The sequence below is a fragment of the Hyla sarda genome, chromosome 6, assembly GCF_029499605.1.
Source record: "Hyla sarda isolate aHylSar1 chromosome 6, aHylSar1.hap1, whole genome shotgun sequence".
Lineage (NCBI taxonomy): Eukaryota > Metazoa > Chordata > Amphibia > Anura > Hylidae > Hyla > Hyla sarda.
The window spans coordinates 68,069,151-68,089,504 of NC_079194.1; the positions used below are offsets into that span (position 1 = coordinate 68,069,151).

A 20,354-nucleotide genomic window follows, 5' to 3' on the forward strand; every position below is an offset into this window, starting at 1 on the left:
ATGTTAATGTGGAATTTGAACCAGTTGGATTTAAACTACCCAATATTCCAGAGGAATCTTAAAGGGGTAGTCCAGTGCTGAAAAACATATCCTCTATTCTAAGGATAGGGGATAAGTTTCAGATCGCGGGGGAGGCACGACCGCTGGCCAGACCATGATCTCCTCTACGTGGCCCCGACACGCTGGCCAGATACCGGGTGTCGACCACCGCACGAAGCGGCGGCTTACACGCCCCCTCAATACATCTCTATGGCAGAGCCGGAGATTGCCGAAGCCAGCGCTCTGGCTCTGCCATAGAGTTGTATTGAGGGGGCGTGTCAGCGACCGATTCGTGCGGTGGTCAACACGCCCCCTTCCCGCGGGCTGCCAGGGCCCCGTACAGGAGATCTCGGGGAAACTTATCCCCTATCATTAGGATAGGGGATACGTTTTTTTTTAGCACTGGATATCTCCTTTAAAGGGGTACTCTGGTGGAAAACTATTTTTTTATTTATTAATTTTTTTTTTAATCAACTGGTGCAAGAAAGTTAAACAGATTTGTAAATTGCTTCTATTTAAAACTCTTAATCCTTCCAGTACTTATTAGCTGCTGAATACTACAGAGGAAATTATTTTCTTTTTGGAACACAGTGCTCTCTGCTGACATCTCTGTTCATTCTAAAAACTGACCAGAGAAGGAGAAAATCCCCATAGTAAACATTTTCTGCTCTGGACAGTTTCTAAAATGGACAGAGATGTCAGCAGAGAGCACTGTGTTCCAAAAAGAAAATAATTTCCTCTGTAGTATTCAGCAGCTAATAAGTACTGGAAAGATTAACATTTTTTTAATAGAAGTAATTAAATAATGTGTTTAACTTTCTTGCACCAGTTGATTTTTTAAAAAGAAAAAAAAAACGGAGTACCCCTTTAATTCCCTTCTCTATATTATATACAAAAGACCAACAGCTAGTAGTGTATGTGTATGGCTACCTTATCCTGGGAATAGGCTATCAATTAAAAAAAAATCCTAAAAAAATATATGGAAAGACGTGGAAATACTGTACACTGCTGTACCCTTGGCCTGCTTTATGTTTGGTTCACTGTAACAAAGAAGTTTTATTATAAATGTGGATAAAATAGTTAGAACCCTTCTGTTAAAACAAAACAACCCACTATGCTCCCTGAAATAACTTGAAACTGACAAAAGTAAGAATGAATAAAAATGTACTAATAATTAAAGGGGTACCCCAGTAATTTTCTACCATTCCAGATGTTTCTGTCGCAGAAATCTTGATTCCCACAAAATGAATAGACGTGGTTTTTTTTAATTAATTTTTTTAACTTTGCTTGGAACGGCATTGCCGTCTATGAGACACCACATTCCCGAGTGGTCCTAATGCCCCCCAGATCTGGCAAATGCGTGGCATGTCCACATGTTTTCTGTGTGGACATTCCACGCAAATTCCACAGTGCAAACCCAGCCTAACTTACCTTCCACCGCTCTCACAGGTGCATAGATGTCGCTTTTCCGTAGTTTGGCTCCGGTCTTCCTCCACATTCTGGGGCCCAACAAGTCAGACTGTGGTGAGTTTATCACCTTGGCCATTGATAAGATGAGCAGCAGTGTCATGGAATGGGCCCTCGTACCATAAAAAAGGTTACTTGATGATGCCACATTTCTCACTGACTTACCAACAGAAAATCTGCAGCAAAATACACACATATGAACAAACCTCTAGGCTACATTCACACATAATCCACTGAGTATTTCCACAGCAGATATGCTGCAGAACAATTGAAGTCAATGGCTCTGATTTACTATTGTAATCCTAACATGTTTTGTCTGGTTGTGCGCCAGATTCTTGGGCATTGCGACAGAAATTCTGTCTGTGGCAGAATTTGCAACAGAATCGAAAAAACCCAACTAATTCTCCATTTTACTGAGAAAAACAGAAAAAGGGGCGTGTCCTTCTGGGAGGTGGGCGTGGTCACCAAAAAGAGGCGTGCTCCCGACATATTCACACAAAAAAAACATTTATTAAGATTTGCACAGAAAATTTGGTGAATTTGAGCTGAGGAAAACCCTACAGATCAGAGCATGTGTAAAAAAAGGCAAAATGTAGGGAAAGTGGAAAATGTAGGGAAACCTTAGTAAATACCTTGGAAAAAATCGTAGGGAATTAAAACCCACAAAGAATATTATACAACACTCTTAGTAAATCAGGACCAATGTGTAGTAACAAAATCTGCTGTAAATTATGAACATGTTAATGTTGCCTGACACAGAATTGCTAATAGTTTTATTATATTTCAGCTATGGTTCCTTAACCCCTTAAGGACGCAGGACGTAAATGTACGTCCTGGTGAGGTGGTACTTAACGCACCAGGACGTACATTTACGTCCTAAGCATAACCGCGGGCATCGGAGCGATGCCCTTGTCATGCGCGGCTGATCCCGGCTGCTGATCGCAGCCAGGGACCCGCCGGCAATGGCCGACGCCCGCGATCTCGCGGGCGTCCGCCATTAACCCCTCAGGTGCCGGGATCAATACAGATCCCGGCATCTGCGGCAGTTCGCGATTAAAATGAACGATCGGATCGCCCGCAGCGCTGCTGCGGGAATCCGATCATTCATAACGCCGCACGGAGGTCCCCTCTCCTTCCTCCGTGCGGCTCCCGGCGTCTCCTGCTCTGGTCTGTGATCGAGCAGACCAGAGCAGGAGATGACCGATAATACTGATCTGTTCTATGTCCTATACATAGAACAGATCAGTATTAGCAATCATGGTATTGCTATGAATAGTCCCCTATGGGGACTATTCAAGTGTAAAAAAAAATGTAAAAAAATGTAAAAGTAAAAGTAAAAAAAAAGTGAAAAATCCCCTCCCCCAATAAAAAAGTAAAACGTCCGTTTTTTCCTATTTTACCCCCAAAAACCGTAAAAAACATTTTTTATAGACATATTTGGTATCGCCCCGTGCGTAAATGTCCGAACTATTAAAATAAAATGTTAATGATCCCGTACGGTGAACGGCGTGAACGAAAAAAAATTTTAAAAGTCCAAAATTCCTACTTTTTTAATACATTTTATTAAAAAAAAAATTATAAAAAATGTATTAAAAGTTTTTTAGATGCAAATGTGGTATCAAAAAAAAGTACAGATCATGGCGCAAAAAATGAGCCCCCATACCGCCGCTTATACGGAAAAATAAAAAAGTTATAGGTCATCAAAATAAAGGGATTATAAACGTACTAATTTGGTTAAAAAGTTTGTGATTTTTTTTAAGCGCAACAATAATATAAAAGTATATAATAATGGGTATCATTTTAATCGTATTGACCCTCAGAATAAAGAACACACGTCATTTTTACCATAAATTGTACGGCGTGAAAACGAAACCTTCCAAAATTAGCAAAATTGCGTTTTTCGTTTTAATTTCCCCACAAAAATAGTGTTTTTTGGTTGCGCCATACATTTTATGATATAATGAGTGATGTCATTACAAAGGACAACTGGTCGCGCAAAAAACAAGCCCTCATACTAGTCTGTGGATGAAAATATAAAAGAGTTATGATTTTTAGAAGGCGAGGAGGAAAAAATGAAAACGTAAAAATTAAATTGTCTGAGTCCTTAAGGCCAAAATGGGCTGAGTCCTTAAGGGGTTAAAGGGGTATTCCAGGATTTTTTTTTATTTGACTGTGCTACAGGGGTTGTAAAGTTAGTGTAGTTCATAATATAGTGTCTTTACCTGTGTGTGTGACGGTTTTCCCATCACATGTAAATAAATAAGCCCTACCCTGAAAATAAGCCCTAGTGTGTTTTTGGTGACTAAAATTAATATAAGACCTGGTCTTATTTTCGGAGAAACACGGTATGCTTTTTAGAAGATAAGGAGAAGAAGAAAAAATTAAAAAATAAAATTGGCCTGGTCCTTAAGACCAAAATGGGCCTGTCCTTAAGGGGTTAAAGTGGAAATAACTTTAAACTAGAACAAATCCATCCTTCAGACATTTCACTATACTTAGCCTGAACATTTTTCTAAAGATGTATGTAGAAACCTCTAGGATCCCCTGGTTAACAATATAAAATACTTGGCTTTTTTTTGTGTACAATGTTTAAAATGATTTCTTGCACCAGTGAGGCTCCGTAAAAGACTGCAAAAGCGTAAAAAGGGAAATAAAGGAAGGAAGAAGATGCCGCCAACACATAATACACAACTGGAGTTTGCTGCAGTTCGGCCACCATAGAAGGACTTCTCTAATACAGTATGTTCTGGAATGATAAGCAACACATGGATTTACTTGGTTGTAATGTAAATGTCACTGCTTAAAATAGGATCTTCACACTTCCTATAAGTGCCCAACATTACACAGAGTTATAATGTAGATACTGTAACCCCGTAAAGTATAAAAGTTGCCCCCCCCCAATTCTAAGAGTTTGGGGCCCATCAGGCAGATCAATGCATAATTTCTAGTGGGAAATATAACCATTAAAGGGGTACCCCAGTGTTTAAAAACGTATCTTCTATACACGTATCCTCGTCATGGGGAGAAGGGTCACTTACAGTTTTACCTTAGATATATCCATAGCTCTGCCCATTAGAAGCTCTTTGTCATAGTGCTCTTGAGCGCATTGGAGGTGGGGAGCTTCCCCTGCCTCATCAATCTTCCGCCCCGGACCGCCCCCTTTCGGGATGTCATAGTCGGGTGTAGCAAGAATTTTTAGCCTAAAGTCTATCTGTGTGTTATACGCCGATAAACTGTTTCTGATCCCGCAGAAGCCGCTCCATCGCTGCCCGCTTCTCTGCCCCTGTCTATCCTGGGTTCCAGAGACCCCCGCCGCAACTGCCCCATTTCCTCCCGCATCCCCGGTTTTATAATTACCTGTTCCCGGGGTCCGCGCTGCTTCTGGCTCCGGTGTAATGAAGAAAACTGTGTCTTTAAGCGTTCTGTGTCCCATGTCCTGCGTTGTTGCTATGCACTGCGCAATGACGAGTGACGTCTTCAACGTGACGTCACCGTCAGTGGCCCAGCGCACAGTAACGGCTAAGGACGCCTCCGGAGCCAGAAGCAGTGTGGACCCCGGGAACAGGTAATTATAAAACCGGGGATGGGGGAGGTAATGGGGCAGCAGCGGCAGTCTCTGGATAGCCAGGGGGAGAGAAGCGGTGGCAGCAGGACTATAGACCCCAGGAAAGGCAGGGGGAGAGAAGCGGGCAGCGATGGCCTCTCTCCCCCTGCCTTTCCTGGGGGCTTCTGCAGGGTCAGAAACAGTCTACCAGGGTATACACCTGCACACACACGCACCCTCATTTTACCAAGGATATTTGGGTAAAAAACTTTTTTAACCCAAATATCCTTTGAAAAATGAGGGTGCGTGTTATAGGCCGGTGCGTGGTATTCCCCGATAAATACGGTATTTGCTGGGCTAGAATAGGTGATGGCCTATCCTTAGTCACTGATCAGTGGGGTGCCAACACCCAGCACCACCCCCCCAATCCGCTGTTCAGTGCCCACACTACACAATGAATTGGACCCAAATTAGTTGGCTCCAGTCAATGTGTAGTGGTGGCGGCACTTTACTGCAGCTTAACTACCGTTCAAGTGAAAGAAAACTAAGCTGCAGTAACTAGGCCCAGCTGCTACTTCTGACCCTGTATTCTGATCGGTCAGGTACTGGTTGTTGGTACCCTGCCGATTAGCTATTGATGGCCTATCATTAAAGGGGTACTCCGCTGCTCAGCGTTTGGAACAAACTGTTCCGAACACTGGAGCAGGCCCCGGGAGCTCGTGACATAATAGCCCCACCCCCGTCGCGCCCCCTCCCATAGACTTGCATTGAGGGGGCGGTGTGTGACGTCATGAGGGGCAATGCTATGACATCATGAGCTCCCGACTCCCGTTTAGGAACAGTTTGTTCCAAACGCTGAGCAGCGGAGTACCCCTTCAAATCATTACAGCCAAGAAAACCCTTTTAATTGTTTCAAAGTACTGATGTCGTGTTCAAATAGGTCACCTTTTAAAGATGGTTTCACTATGGGAAAGATACTGTTGGAGAAGCCTATTCATTCCTCATTTCGGAGCTGGATATGGACAGTGTGGTAATGGAGCAGTAACAAGGCAGAAGTATTGCTGAACCGGAGCAGTGACAGCCGCGGTGAAGAGTCCATCAGAGGGACAGATTGCCGGTGACAATGTGGCTTGAGAAAGACATTCACCAATATAGCTCTACAATAATAGCAGACATTTACAATCAGTTGTCTAATAAAAAGAAAGTGCGATCTCCTGTGTGAGGCCTATTCCTGTAGACTAGAGATGAGCGAACTTACAGTAAATTCGATTCGTCACGGACTTCTCGGCTCGGCAGTTGATGACTTATCCTGCGGAAATTAGTTCAGCCTTCAGGTGCTCCGGTGGGCTGCAAAAGGTGGATACATTCCTAGGAAAGAGTCTCCTAGGACTGTATCCACCTTTTCCAGCCCACGGGAGCACCTGAAAGCTGAACTCATTTACGCAGGAAAAGTCATCAACTGCCGAGCCGAGAAGTTCGTGACAAATCGAATTTACTGTAAGTTCGCTCATCTCTACTGTAGACTAGAAGAAAGCCACAGTGAGAAAGGATTCCATTCAATGGAAATACAGAGACGGCCGGCACAGACAGCAATTGCTGGAGGCTGTAAACGGGCTGTGTGGTTTACTTTTCCTGATCTAATCTGGAAAAATCATATCTTGTGAACTTTGAGCTATAATTATTAGGCCTATCTTGTGTCTAAGCCCTGCTACTGGTGGCTTCATTCTAGATTTAGACAGTGTCCAAGGGAAATCTGGGGCACAATTCACAGCCCCAACTGTTTCCCCAATAGTTATGTCGAGGTTAAACTACAGGGAAAGATTCTTTATGTATTGATTGCTCAAGAAATTTTCACTCGTCACCTCTCTTAGAGAGAAGTAATAAGTTGTTTGCACATCAGAGTCGGGTCCTCAGGTATTTTAGGGGGGGGGAATTCCCCATACAACACTACCGAGAGCATGTAGGATGATACAGTGGTCCCTCAAGTTACAAAATTAATCGGTAACAGGACGACCATTGTATGTTGAAACCATTGTATGTTGAGACTATAACTCTATGGAAACCTGGTAATTGGTTCTGAAGCCACCAAAATGTCATCCAAAAATAGGTAAAAGTGAGGATTAAAGATAAATAAGTAGATAACTAATATAGATAAAGCAAATTCTTACATATAAAAGTAAGAAAGATCTGGTGGGAGCTGTAAATCACTGTCTATTTCAGTGTTTTCCAACCAGGGTGCCTCCAGCTGTTACAAAACTACAACTCCCAGCATGCCCGGACAGCCTGTGGCTGTCCGGGCATACTGGGAGTTGTAGTTTTGCAACAGCTGGAGGCACCCTCGTTGGGAAACACTGGTCTATGTAGAGGACAGGAGCTTCTTCAGGGTCCTGTACAGTACACACAGTGTCCTAAAAAAGTAAAATGAAGCCGCCCTTACTTGGTGTCCAAAGGAGCAGCTAACCCTGGTATAGGTAAAGAGTAGTACAGAACATGTAGTACCTCCCTGTACTGTAGGGGGCGCTACCAGACACCAGTCAGTGCATGCACTGCAGGTGTTTTACCAGTGAATGCCCATTCTGATTGGTCGGTTCTTCCAGCCATTGACACGTTTCACAGACTCCATAGCATTGTATATTGAGTCTGGTTTCAAGTTACAATGGTCCAGAAAAGACCATTGTACGTTGAAACTATTGTATGTTGAGGCCATTGTAAGTTGAGGGATCACTGTATCGATCTCTGGGCAGCCAGCACAACATCAACAGAAATGCAGAGCAGCTTTTTTGTTCAAAGGATCTGTACACTTTATTGAGCAAGATACAATGGCCCAGATTTACCATTGCAAATGTGCCAGAATTTTGGCACAATCTTGGTAAAAGGGGCATGGCTACTTAGGGAAAGGGACATGGTTTTAGATGAGAAAAAAATTGTGCTAAATTCTAGCACAAATTTTGTCACTGTTTAAATCAACTAATAGTTGGTCTAAACTGAAACTAGACAGTCTTCGGATACACCAGGTTACCAATCATCATAGTAAACTGTAAAGAACCTGATGCATTTAAAGTCTGTCAGTCTAAATTTTAGAATTAGGCCCCTTTCACACTGCCGTTATGCCCCGGCCGTCAAACTCTCCATTTAAAAAAAAAAAAAATTTCCAGTTTGACGACCGTGATTTTGACGCGTCATAACGTTTCCCGATGGACCCCATTATAGTCAATGGGATCCGTCGGGTGCCGTTATTTTCTGAAAGAATAGCGGGAGAAAAAGACGGTGCAAGCACAATTTTTTCTCCTGCTTTTCGCGATCCAGAAATAACGGGCTTCACACTGCCGGAGACAACCGGCAGCGAGAATGTAGCCTTAGACAGATTTAGTAAATATAGGCCAATTCGTTTTGACTTTAAAAAAGATGCTGGCCAAGTGTCAAAACACAGTGGGGGACATTTATCAAAGCATTTAGTAGATTTTTTTTTGCTTAAAATTGTCGCAAAAAAGTGGCAAGTGCGACTACTCTCTTTTTTCTGCAACTTTTTGATTGTGTAGTGTCCTAAGCAAAAAATAAAAATCTTGCTTACCAAAGCAAAAAGTGATTTTTGACTTGCAGTGGTCGAAGATTTATCAAGTGCGAAAGTCGTAAAAAAGTCGCATGGCATGAAAAAAAACTACTAAATTTACTCCAGCTCAGACATGGAGCAGAAAAAGTCACTAACAAAGCAAAAAAAAAAAAAAAAAAAAAAATTGCTTACGTGTAAGATTTTTTTGTTTTTGTTTATTTCTTGTTATTAATTTTTATATACAGATAACAAACCGTACATACATTTAGATATATTGACAGTAGTATTAAAATGTACAAATTTATTTAATTCCTCTTATAACTAATACTTCGCTACCTTGATCAGTTACCTTCTATATTTAAAGAAAGAAAAAAGGAAAGAAAGGGAGGAGGGAGAAAGAAAAAAAAGAGGGGGGGAAGGGGGGAAAAGAAGAAAAAGGGGAAGAAAGAAAATCAGGGGGCACTTGTCTTAGTTGATTACTAAAAAGTAGATACCAAAGGGGTAAATTCCCGCCATTTTGCCCAAGTTCTGTTAACCCACCCTGTACAGTTAGAGGCCGCGGCTATAGAGTGTTCCATGATATAATTAAGCTGGGTTGTGTTTATGATCTGGTAAATATTTGGTACTTGTGTATCTCTCCATTTAGATGCTACCAGTGTTTTAGCTAATGTCAACACATGAACTATAATAGTAAGATCTGTGGGTTCAATATCATCGAGCTTCAGATGGAGAAGAGCTACTTCTGGCCCCCAAGGTAATGCGTGCCCTACTATTGTACATAATGTATTATAAACCTTGTGCCAGAAGGGTAGTATTGCTTCACATTCCCACCATACATGGTCCCCACCTTGTCATTACATCGCCAGCATATCTCTGAGTGACCGGAGAACATTTTAGAGAGTTTTTGTGGAGTTTGATACCATCTATATAGAATTTTTGTTGTTGTTTCTAGATGGGTTGCATTATGGGATACTCTAAGGCTTAGGGTAAATGAGTGAGACCATTCCTCATATGTAAAGGTTTTACCTAGATCTTGCTCCCACTTTCCACAGCAATTTGGTAGTATTGTTGTTTGTAGTAACAAATGATAGGCTCTTGAAATCCCCCCTCGTGTCAGGGTGGGATTCAAAAAATAAATGCTATATAATGGTTTTGGTTTAGTAGGTGGAATCTGCATATTTTTGCGATATATGTATAAACGGTAGTCTTCTCCCTTCTGTATCTGTTATATCCGCGTATTTTAATATACCCTGTTTTTTCCATAATGAGAGATTGATCTTCGGAATATGGGTTTGGAGGATATCAAGCGGTATATCTCCTATTGCTAGGGGAACTATGTAGTTTGTAACCGAAGGAAGAGCCCATGTTTGGAGTGCTGCTTTGATTGTGGGATAATGGTTTGGTACTGATATATTAATCAGACGAGAATCCCACAAAGTTGTAAGAAGGGAAGATGTGTGCATCATAGATGTCTCCATATCGACCCATAGCTTAGTTTGATCATTTAGCCACCACCCCCTTATCTGATCAAGTATTGTAGCCTGGTAGTATCTAGCTAAATCAGGACATCCTAGTCCACCTCTACTGGTTGGTAGACATAACAACTGAGAGGATACTCTAGATTTTTGATTTTTCCAGATAAACTGTATCATGAGACGTTGTAGAGATTGTATCCAATATTTTGGGACCGGTATAGGTAAATTTTGGAAGTAATATAATATTTTAGGTAACAACAACATCTTAGGAACAGCGATTCTTCCCACCCAGGATGTTGGAAATTTGGAGAGTTTGGTAATTTCTCGAGTGAGTGTAGAATATAGGGCTGTATAATTCATTGGCACTAATCTAGATCTTGGTGAAGTAAGTAAAATTCCTAAGTACAGGATGCGGCCATCCAACCATTTATATGGATACAAGCTTTGAAGATAGGTTTTAAGGCCAGGCTCAATGTTCATGCTTAAAATTTCAGATTTAGTTGAATTAATTTTGTAATAACTTATTTCCCCAAATCTCTGAAACATTCGGGAAATACTAGCTAGTGACTGAACTGGGGAGGTGATGGATAAAATAATGTCATCTGCAAAAAGGCCAATTCGATGGTCCTTTGTGCCGATCTGTACTCCCTCAATATCATTAGCCTCTCGAATGCACTGGGCAAGGGGCTCCATAGCTAAAGCAAATATCAGCGGGGATAAGGGACACCCCTGTCTAGTGCCATTCGAGATACCAAATTCTTTAGACACTACTCGTGAGGTATAAACATTAGCTGTTGGATGTGAGTACATGGCCATGACTGCTCTGCAAAAGTCCCCCCCCTAACCCAAACCTTTCGAGTGCCTGTTCTAAATACCCCCAGTGTACGCAGTCGAACGCCTTCTCCGCATCCAATGTAAGGAGCAGAGAAGGCGTTCGACGGCGCCCTAGGACTGATATTATATTTATAAATCGTCAGGTACCGTCCGAATTTTGTCGACCCGGTACAAAACCCACTTGATCATTAGTAATTAGTAAAGGGAGGATATTTTTAAGTCTCCACGCCAATATGGAGGCGTAGATTTTTAGATCTGTATTTAATAGGGCAATTGGCCTAAAATTGCTCGGTGTGTCAGGAGTTTTACCCGGTTTTGGTATAGTTATTAACAGTGCCTTTAACATCTCGGTTTGAAAACTCCCTGATGAAATGGCAATATTGTATACTTTAGCTAGGTAGGGTACTAGGAGAGAACTGTCTAGTTTGTAGTATGCGTTTGATAGTCCATCAGGGCCAGGTGATTTCTGTGATTTTATAACTGAAATTATTTCCACCGAAGTTATTGGTCTAGAGAGAAGATACAATTGGTCGGTTGTCACCCGGGGAAGCTCCAGTTCATCTAAGAAGGCTGCCGTTTTCACAGGGGTAGGTTGAGTTGTGAATGAGTCATCCTTTAGGTTATATAATTGTTTATTATATTCTGCTAAAACATTAGAAATACCCTTGGAATCTAAACAGATTTGTAAATTACTTCTATTAAAATCTTAATTCTTCCAGTACTTATCAACTGCTGTATAATACAAGGAAGGAAGTTCATTTCTTTTTTAATTTCTTTTCTGTCTGTCTACAGTGCTCTCTGCTGACACCTCTGTCGATGTCAGGAACTGTCCAGAGCAGGAACAATTCCCCATAGCAAGCCTCTCCTGCTCTGGACAGTTCATGACATGGACAGAGGTGTCAGCAGAGAGCACATCCTGTGAACACAGCAGTTTCAGTGTGTGAAGTTGTCGGGTGTGTCTCCTTTGAGCTCCAGACTTCCACACAGAGAGAAGCAGCGTTTTTCACCTGCCTTCCCAGGGGTGTGGCAGGCCCCTGGGGAGAGCTTTCCTGCATGGAGCCAAGGGAGTCTCGGGCTTCTACCTCTCGTTCCCGGCTGGCGAGAGGGGGGAAGATAGCATCTACAGCCGGTTCCAAGGTCGGGGTGAGGCGTTCCAGCAGGGCCCGCAGAAATGCGGAGCCCGCTCCCCCGTCCAAACCCGAAGGACGCAAGGCTACAGCCAAGAACAGCGGACCTTCCGCTACCCCTGAACCCCAGCAATGGGGGGTACGGGGTCCAAGGGAGTCTCTGGAGATGTATGGGTCATGGATCCAATCCAAGATGGCGGAGTATGAAGAGTTGGGAAGAAAACTTAGGAGCCTGAGGGAAGACCTGAAGTTTTCACGCTACCAGGCTGACAATGCCTCTGCAGGTAAGAGGCAGAAGTTTACTGCTCAGGTGCGGGCTCTTAAGGCAAAGGTGGCTGAGGTGGAGGAGGCCAGAAGGAACATTGCTGAGGATGCAGGGTTCTTTAAGGAAAAACTTACTAACAATGAAAGATTTAAAAACCTGCATGCATGTGCAGACAGCCATGAGGACAGCAGTGAGGAGGAAGATGGAGAGGAGGAAGGTGATGGAGAGTCAGGTGAAGCTGTGGAGAGTGAGGGGGATGCTGCCCCTGGTGCATGTGACCCCCAGCCCCCCCAAGATAGCTACCCAGAGCCCTATCAAGTGGCGTTACCTTCCAGTGATGGGGATATGGAGGATAGCTGTGAAGAGGATGCAGCTAGTGGGGGTTTGCTGAGAGCTATTGTGCAGCAGGAGTCACCTACCCGCTTTGAGGATTTTGCCTTTGGTGAAGATCTTGGCAAGAATGATGTAATGAAGAAAAGGAAGAAGCAGAAAGTTCAGGAAACGGTATCTTTTGTTTTTCATTCATTCAAGCAGTCTGGGCCAGCTGTGAAGTTGGTTCAGGCTGCTGGGCCCCCCAAACTGCCAGACCCCGTTCCTGTCATGGACCAGGGCCAGCAAGGGGGGTACAGCATGGCGTCTGAAAAGGCTGTAGGCGCAATAGATGTGAAGCCCACCCATCCTGCCGGTAGGGAGGGGCAGGATGGGCTCATGGTGGGAAGTGGCGAGGCAAGCTATGCCGCCGCGTGCTCGGGGGGTGGTTCCCCGAGTGCTGTGGGCATTACCGGCGCTGCGGGGCACTCCCCTGTGAGGGGGGGAGTGTCCAGGCGCCGTTGGCAGAGAATGGTGGGTCCAGGTGCTCAGGGGGCGGTCCTCCGAGTACTATATGTTCTCTGTGAGGGAGGGGAGTGTCCGGGCGTCAGAGTCTGCTGCAGAGCCTGTGCGGACGGGCACAGCTGGCACAGTGGGGATTCCCTGCGTGTCAGAGAGTGTGGGCGGAGCTGGGGTGCGCCCGGGGGGGGGGGGCAGCTCCAGACTCCAGAAGGGACATCGCCCATGGAGGAGGAGCTCTTGGCGTCAACCCCAGCAACAGCTAAGACAGCAAAGAACATTATTAAACCAGCTATACTACAAGTCCCAGCCAGCCCAGAATCTGTTAGGCAGGTAATGAGTGGAGGATGTGAGAATGCTGAGTGTAGTAGTGTTGTGGATGAGAGGAGTGCATGTGGGAGTGTAAGTGGAGTGAATGATGGTAAGACTAGTAGTGGTAAGAGTGGAAAGTCAGGTATGAATGGGAATAAAGATGGGAGTAGTGGTGTGAGTGGCTGTACTGACGGTTCTTGGTCTGGGTCTGGTCTGGCTGCCCCCCCGGTAGTGATTGCTTCTAGGAGCTATGCCAATGTCATTGCCGGGGGTTCAGGGGGGTCCCCGTATCTGTCCGGCTCTGGAGGCCACTTGCAACAGCGCCTCCTGGAGGCTCTACGCAGGGGCGACAGGTCGATCCAGGTAGAGGGAAGGGGTGAGGTCGACCTGTCTTTCTGGATAGAGAGGCACGGTTTGGGGGCTTTCCGAGAGCGGAATGGGGAGGTGGTCTGGTCCCTCCCGACAACCGGGCAGGACAGTAACCGTAGGAATGTGGTCCGTCTGATTTGGAGGGGCGAGGATGCGCGCCCACCTCGCTCTAAAGTGGTTGAGCTCCTCCTTCAGATTGAATTCAGGGCAAGTGACATCTTTGCCCTCATTCACCCCTACGGTTCATCCGAGTTTGATGTCAGTTTCGTACGGCCAGAGGGTCTCGAACTCTTCTGGTCAAACTATGAAGTGGCAAAGAACGAGCCCGGCTGGCGGGATTTTGCCGTCAAGGCGATTTCCCGTCAGAACTCTGTCAAGAAAGTTACCGTTTTGACCCGTAACAAGTCACTTTCTTGTTATGACATCATGACCTGGCTCGGACGGTATGGGGATGTGACGGATATGCCCAAGAAAAACTTGGATGAGCACGGGATCTGGTCCGGGGCCTGGACGTTTTGCGTCAAACTCAAGCATTCAGGGAGTACAGTTGCCCACATTCCGTCAGCCGCCTTCCTTGGACGCGATAGGATCCAGGTCTTCTACCAGGGGCAACCCAAGGTCTGTCACAGGTGTGGCAGCCCCACCCACTTTAGCGCAGCCTGTACTGTGCAGGTCTGCGCTTTGTGTGGTGGGGTGGGTCATCTGGCCGCATCCTGTAGGCAGACCCGGTGGCACTTGTGTGGTGTCCTCGGGCACCCTTTTAGCCGTTGTCCTAGCGCCTTCGCCCGTCCGGAGGCTGCTCCGGCTGAGGAGAGCTGCGAAGTTGCCTCGGCTGGGGAGGGTACGGGCAGGGATGGGCGCAACAGGGCTAGTGAGGAGGAAAAAGGGCCCCGCCAAACTAAGGTGGGAGGAAAATCGTAGAAGGAGTAGGGAGCTGGAGAGTGCCCAGGTGACGGGGGTAGCTTCAGCCCCTGCTCCTGAAGCTGGCCCTGTAACCGCTGAAGCCCTAGAAGAGAACGTGCTGGAGGAGGAGATCAGGAGACTTCACAGAGAGAAAGGCAATATGGCCGACCCTTCCGATTCCTCCCACTATGAAAGTGTGGATGAGGAAAGTGGGGTGAGGCCCAAAAAGAAAGATAAGGGCAAAAGGAAAGGGAGAAAGAAGAGGTCAGAGCCCTCTGAAGTTCCTTGTACTACGGGCCAGGTCCAAAACGGAAGCCTGACTGCCCCCCCTCTGATTGACCTGTCAAACCGATACCTCGTCCTCGATACCATCTCCTCCCCCTCCTTGGAGGGGGAAGGTGAGGACGGGGTGCCTAGGGAGAAGGAGCCTCTGGGGGGAACTGGCCCCTGTCCTGTTGATGCACCTTCCTCAGAGGGCAAGGCTAGACCGGAGCCAGACAGAGACGGGGACCATATGGATCAATCGGAGTGTAAAAAAAGATCCAAGAGTGGTCCTGCCCTCTCGTCTTCTTCGGGGGATGAGGGGGCAAAAAAGAAGGGAAAGGGAAAGTAAAGGGTGTGGCCGTCTAATTTAATCACCCTGTATGGCGGCACTCACCCCATTGACGCTGGCATCTGTTAACTGTGCCAGTATAAAGTCAGATACGGCTAGATTCGCAGCCTTTGATTTTCTCGGCCGTGTTGAAGCTGACATTTTCCTTTTACAGGAGACCAGGTTTTCAGATCTAGCCTTTCTGGTAAAAGCCAGAAGAGAGTGGAGGCGCGGTCCCTCCCACTGGTCTCTTGCGGCTGAGCCGTATAGTGGGGTGGCGGTCCTTTTTACCGCTCCTGTTGAATGCCGACGGGTTATTGAATTAGAAATGGGGAGGTGCCTGATCTTAGATGTCTTCATGAAGGGACAAGAGCTCCGGCTCATTAACATCTACGCCCTGCAATCTAAGCGGGGCCGTAAAGATCTCTTTATGAGGATTAAGCCCTTTCTTTTTACGAGTCGGCAAGTGATCTTTGGAGGGGACTTCAATAATGTCACGAGGTCCCAAGATAGGAGAGGCTCCAATGGTCCGCTGACTTGCGATAGTGTGGCACTGATTAGCATAGCTAGAAAAGCTCGCCTAGAGGACGCCCACATCCGGAGCCCCTCAGGCCACACGGGTTTCACCTATCATCAAGGTAGTCGCAGGTCTAGGATAGATAGGTTTTATTTAAAGGAGGAAGCTGTCTCTTCCGTAGTGTCCGTGATTTAGGTGGAGTTCTCCGATCACTGTATGATTTTGTTTTCCCTGAATGTTTCAGAGACCCCCCGGATGGGAAAAGGTTATTGGAAGCTGAATTCGTCCCTCCTGGAGGAAGCGGAAGTAAGACAGTCCTTTGAGGATTTTCTTCAGAGCCAGGTACCTTTACTGGGCCTATGTAGTAATAAGTCAGAGTGGTGGGAGATATTCAAGAAGCGGGTTGCAGGGTTCTTCCGCCAGCTCTCGAGCCTCAGGTCTCTGAACAGGTATCGCTTGTATCAGGGTCTGAGGAGGAAACTCGAGCTTCTTGTCTCGACTGGAGGTAGCCGAGAGGATATCTCCAGAGTGAAGTCCTTGCTGATGAGGTGTCAGTACGATAGGCACGCATCTTTGGTTTTTGAGAGGGATTTCGGGAAGTACCGCTCGCCCGACCCTTACAGAAACTGTAAGATGTCAGTGAGTAGTAAAGTCATTTCAGGACTGATTGATAGTACAGGATCTCTGAATCGGTCCAGATCAGGGATCTTGGAGGTTGTCAGATCCTTCTACTCGCACCTCTTGGGAAGGAAGGATCTAGATCGAGACAGGATGTTGGTTTTCCTGACTGAAACCATTCCTGAGCCAGGGGTAGACCCCTCTCTTGATGTTTTGGCAGAAGAAATCAGGGAAGAGGAAGTGAGAATGGCGATCGAGGGGCTTGTCCCTAAGAAGTCGCCAGGTTCGGATGGCTTAACATCCGAGTGGTACAGGACCTTTAAGGAGTCTTTAGCTCCCCTCTTGACTGAGGTATTCAATGAGTGTCTCTCCTCGGGCACTCTGCCGAAGTCAATGAGGAGGTCAGCCCTGATTCTTCTTTCAAAGGGTAAAGATCCTAGCCGTATTGAGAATTGGAGACCCATAGCTCTTCTCAATACGGACAGGAAGCTTCTGGCTAAGATATTGTTTAATCGGCTGGTGAAGTTTGCACCCCGGCTCCTTTTGGGGGCTCAGCACTGCTCTTTTCCAGGCCGAAGCACCTTAAGTGCTGTCCTTAGTGTCAGGGAGGCAGTGGAGCGGAGTAGTGCAGGTCTCTGTAAGGGGTACTTGCTGTCCTTGGATCAGGCCAAAGCATTTGATCGGGTGAACCACGAGTACCTATGGTCCGACCTCCTGAGATATGGCTTACCAACTACTTTTGTTAATTGGCTTAAGATCTTGTATGCAGAGGCAGAGAGTTTCCCGCTGGTGAACGGGTGGTCTGGCCGCTCTTTTGAGGTGGGGTCCGGAGTCCGTCAGGGTTGTCCTCTGAGCCCGCTTTTATACGTGTTCGCAATCGATCCCTTCGTCCGGAGGGTAAATTGTGGGCCGTTGGCGGGAGTCGGGATGAGTCTGGCGGAGCTGGATGTAGCCCAGAGAGTGGTGGCGTACGCTGACGATGTCACTATTTTCGTCTCCTCAAGAGAGGAGGTCGATGTGGTGATGTCGGAGGTGGACCGCTACTCGGAGGCATCCGGGTCTAAGATCAACCGGGATAAGTGTGAGAGTCTCTGGCTGGGAGGGGGAGACCCCACGTTTGATCTCCCGGACACCCTTCCAGGGCCCCAAGAGTCAGCAAAAGTCTTAGGCATCACATTCGGCCAAGATGATTATCCCACCAAAAACTGTGATGGTAAGCTCCAGGATGCCGCTCAGAAGGTGGACCAGTGGAAGGGTTGGTCTATGACCCTCAGGGAAAGGGTACACCTGATCAAATCGTACCTGCTCCCCTTGTTTATCTATCTGGGCAGTGTATGTATCTTGCCAGAGGCTTACTACACTAGGATCTTCAGCCTGTTTTTCCAACTGTTATGGGGGAACAGGATGAACCTAGTCAAGAGGGAGGTTACGTACCGCACGAGGAGACTAGGGGGTTTATCTATGGTAAACCCTGTGGTGTTCTTTACGAACACCTTCTTGAAAGCTAACATCGCAAACCTCTGGTCAGAGAGGGCTTCTCCGTGGGTACTCTCCTGCAGGGAATGGTTTCGGCCTTTCTTCCAGGAATGGGAGAGAGGAGGGCGAGTGAAGGACCTCCGTACACCCCATGGATATCTTCCGGCTTACGCTACCCCGACTCTGAAGGCGATACGTCGGTGGGGTCTGGGAGTGTGGGAGATCAGGACCCAGTCAATGCAGTTCCTTGACAAACGGGTTCTGTTGACCCACTTCCAGAAGCCTCTGACGCTCAGGGACTGCCCAGGTCGGGATCTGAGGGTGGGGTTGTATCTTTTGAACATGAAAAGGATCCCCCAGAAGTTTTGGGACTTGGCCTGGCGCTGCTTTCAGGGGAAGCTATATGTAAGGGACAACCTGAAGTGTAGGAACTCTGATGACCGGGGATGTCCCCGAGAAGAGTGCGGGGACACGCTGGAAAGCATGGACCACTTCCTGCTTCATTGTCCCTTTAATATAGGGGTTTACAACCGGGTGGGCGCTTCCATCAACTGGAGTCAACTTGTCGGCCTTACCTATCCGGAGTGGGCTTATGGGGCATTCAGGTCCCTGGGTGGCCGAGACCGGGGCACTTTATTCTTAGTTAGTTTAGTGGTTAGGTACTACACGTGGAATGCACGGTGCTTAGTATCGACCCAACAGAAAGTCCTCTCCGAGGTGGAGGTCTGTAGGAACATCACTGGTGACCTCGGGAAGATTAGGTCTTTGGAGTATGGCAGTCTTGGTACCAGTAGGGCTTCTCTCCTATGGAGAGGTTTTTTTTTTTTTAAACAAATTTTATTGAATTTTCATTGTTATAAACAAACATCACACATTGATAGTTAAGTGCGGAATATCGTCGAATAGGAGCCATTAGAACATTCAATAAATTACAAAACCAGAAACTGTAAACTCCACACAGCTAATGGATAACCCAAGTGGACATGCGCGGCAGTATCACAATATTCATTCGCCTCGCTCTAATTAGGCGTGCCATGTTCGTAGTATGTTAGAAGTCAAGGTCAAGAGGTAAGTCGTAATGGACCCAGTGAATCACTCAAAACCCCAAGACAGTACCAGTCTGTCGAGCTAAAGGGCTTAACTATGTCCTCGATTTCAGCTGATGTGTAGTGTGTAACAATAAAATCTTGCCATTTGGCGAAATATTTTGCCGTGTTTGTGTTCATGTGTCGTTCAGTATCAAGCCTATCTATCCCACATAACAATTTAAGTTGCGATATGACCATGGTGATGGTGGGAACAGAAGGGGAGAGCCAGGCTGCGAAGATACACCTAAGTGCCACTAAGAGGACAATGTGAACTAGTTGGGGTGTTTTGGTGGGGCCTTGGTCGGTCAAGTCAGGTGGTCTAAACTGATGAAACAATAGGGCTCTTGGTGTATGTGGTAGTGACATTTCCCATTTCTCTCTGATGTATGATATAATCATTTGCCAATATCTTTCTGTATGGGGGCACGTCCAAACTCCATGCCACATATTCGTCAAAGGGGTAGCACATTTAGGGCAGGCCGTGATACGATCGGGGAAATCCGGGGAAGGCAGTATGTTAAACCCATATAAGGCTTTGTGAGCCATTTTGTAGTAGGTTTCACGCCATCTCTCATTGATAATGCATTTACGGATGATATTCCACCCATTCAAGATACATTCCGAAATATCGTCTCCTGGTACCCATGAGGTCCACGCTGAAAAAATAGAAGAGGGTGTAAATTTCAGTAGTACTTTCCTAAGGGATGTGTATATCATAGAGATGGACAATTTACGGGGTTCCGAACCAATAAGATAGTCTAGTTCGTTCTTTGCGGCCTCTTTGGACAGGTTACGCAATCGACTAAAGAAGAAGGAGCATATCTGTTGCATAGGGAATGCATGAGACGGGGGAAGGTTGTGTAGGGAGAGCAGCGTGGTTGGTCGGAGCCATCGTTTCTGAGTAACGTCCATAAAGTGCTTGGCCGTCGTGAGGCCCTTGTCCGACCAAAGGCCAAGCACCTCAGGAGGAAGTCTTGGGGGAAACTCTGGATGTTTCGCCAGTGGTAGATGTTTGGATAAGAGGTAAGGCAGTCCATATAACTTCCTGACCTCCTTCCAAGATGCCACCGTATCCCTCAGCAGTACAGAGCGTTTCACTATGGAGGGGAGTTTAGAGTATGTAGTATGTAAGAGGACTGCTAGGTTCCATGGAGCCGCCAATTCACTCTCTAGACCGTAAAGAGCATGATAAGAGGATCCATGTATCCAGTCATTAACAAATCGAAAAAGACATGATAGATTGTATCCTCTTACATTGGGAAAATTCAGTCCCCCATCAGACCTATTGAGCATCAATTTGTTTAGTGCGATTCTGGGCCTCTTCCCCGCCCAGATAAATTTGGTGAATGC

At 46.2% G+C, this 20,354-nt stretch overlaps 1 protein-coding gene across 1 annotated transcript in view; it reads right to left on the reverse strand.

Annotated features, from left to right (window-relative positions):
* Positions 1-1,488, reverse strand: part of IPPK (inositol-pentakisphosphate 2-kinase) — a 91,755-nt gene extending 90,267 nt beyond the window's left edge. Inside the window, exon 1 of the mRNA XM_056524051.1 lies at positions 1,471-1,488. The gene's annotated coding sequence lies outside the window, so the exon portion shown is untranslated. The remainder of the gene's footprint in view (positions 1-1,470) is intronic.
* Between the last annotated feature and the right edge of the window lie 18,866 nt (positions 1,489-20,354).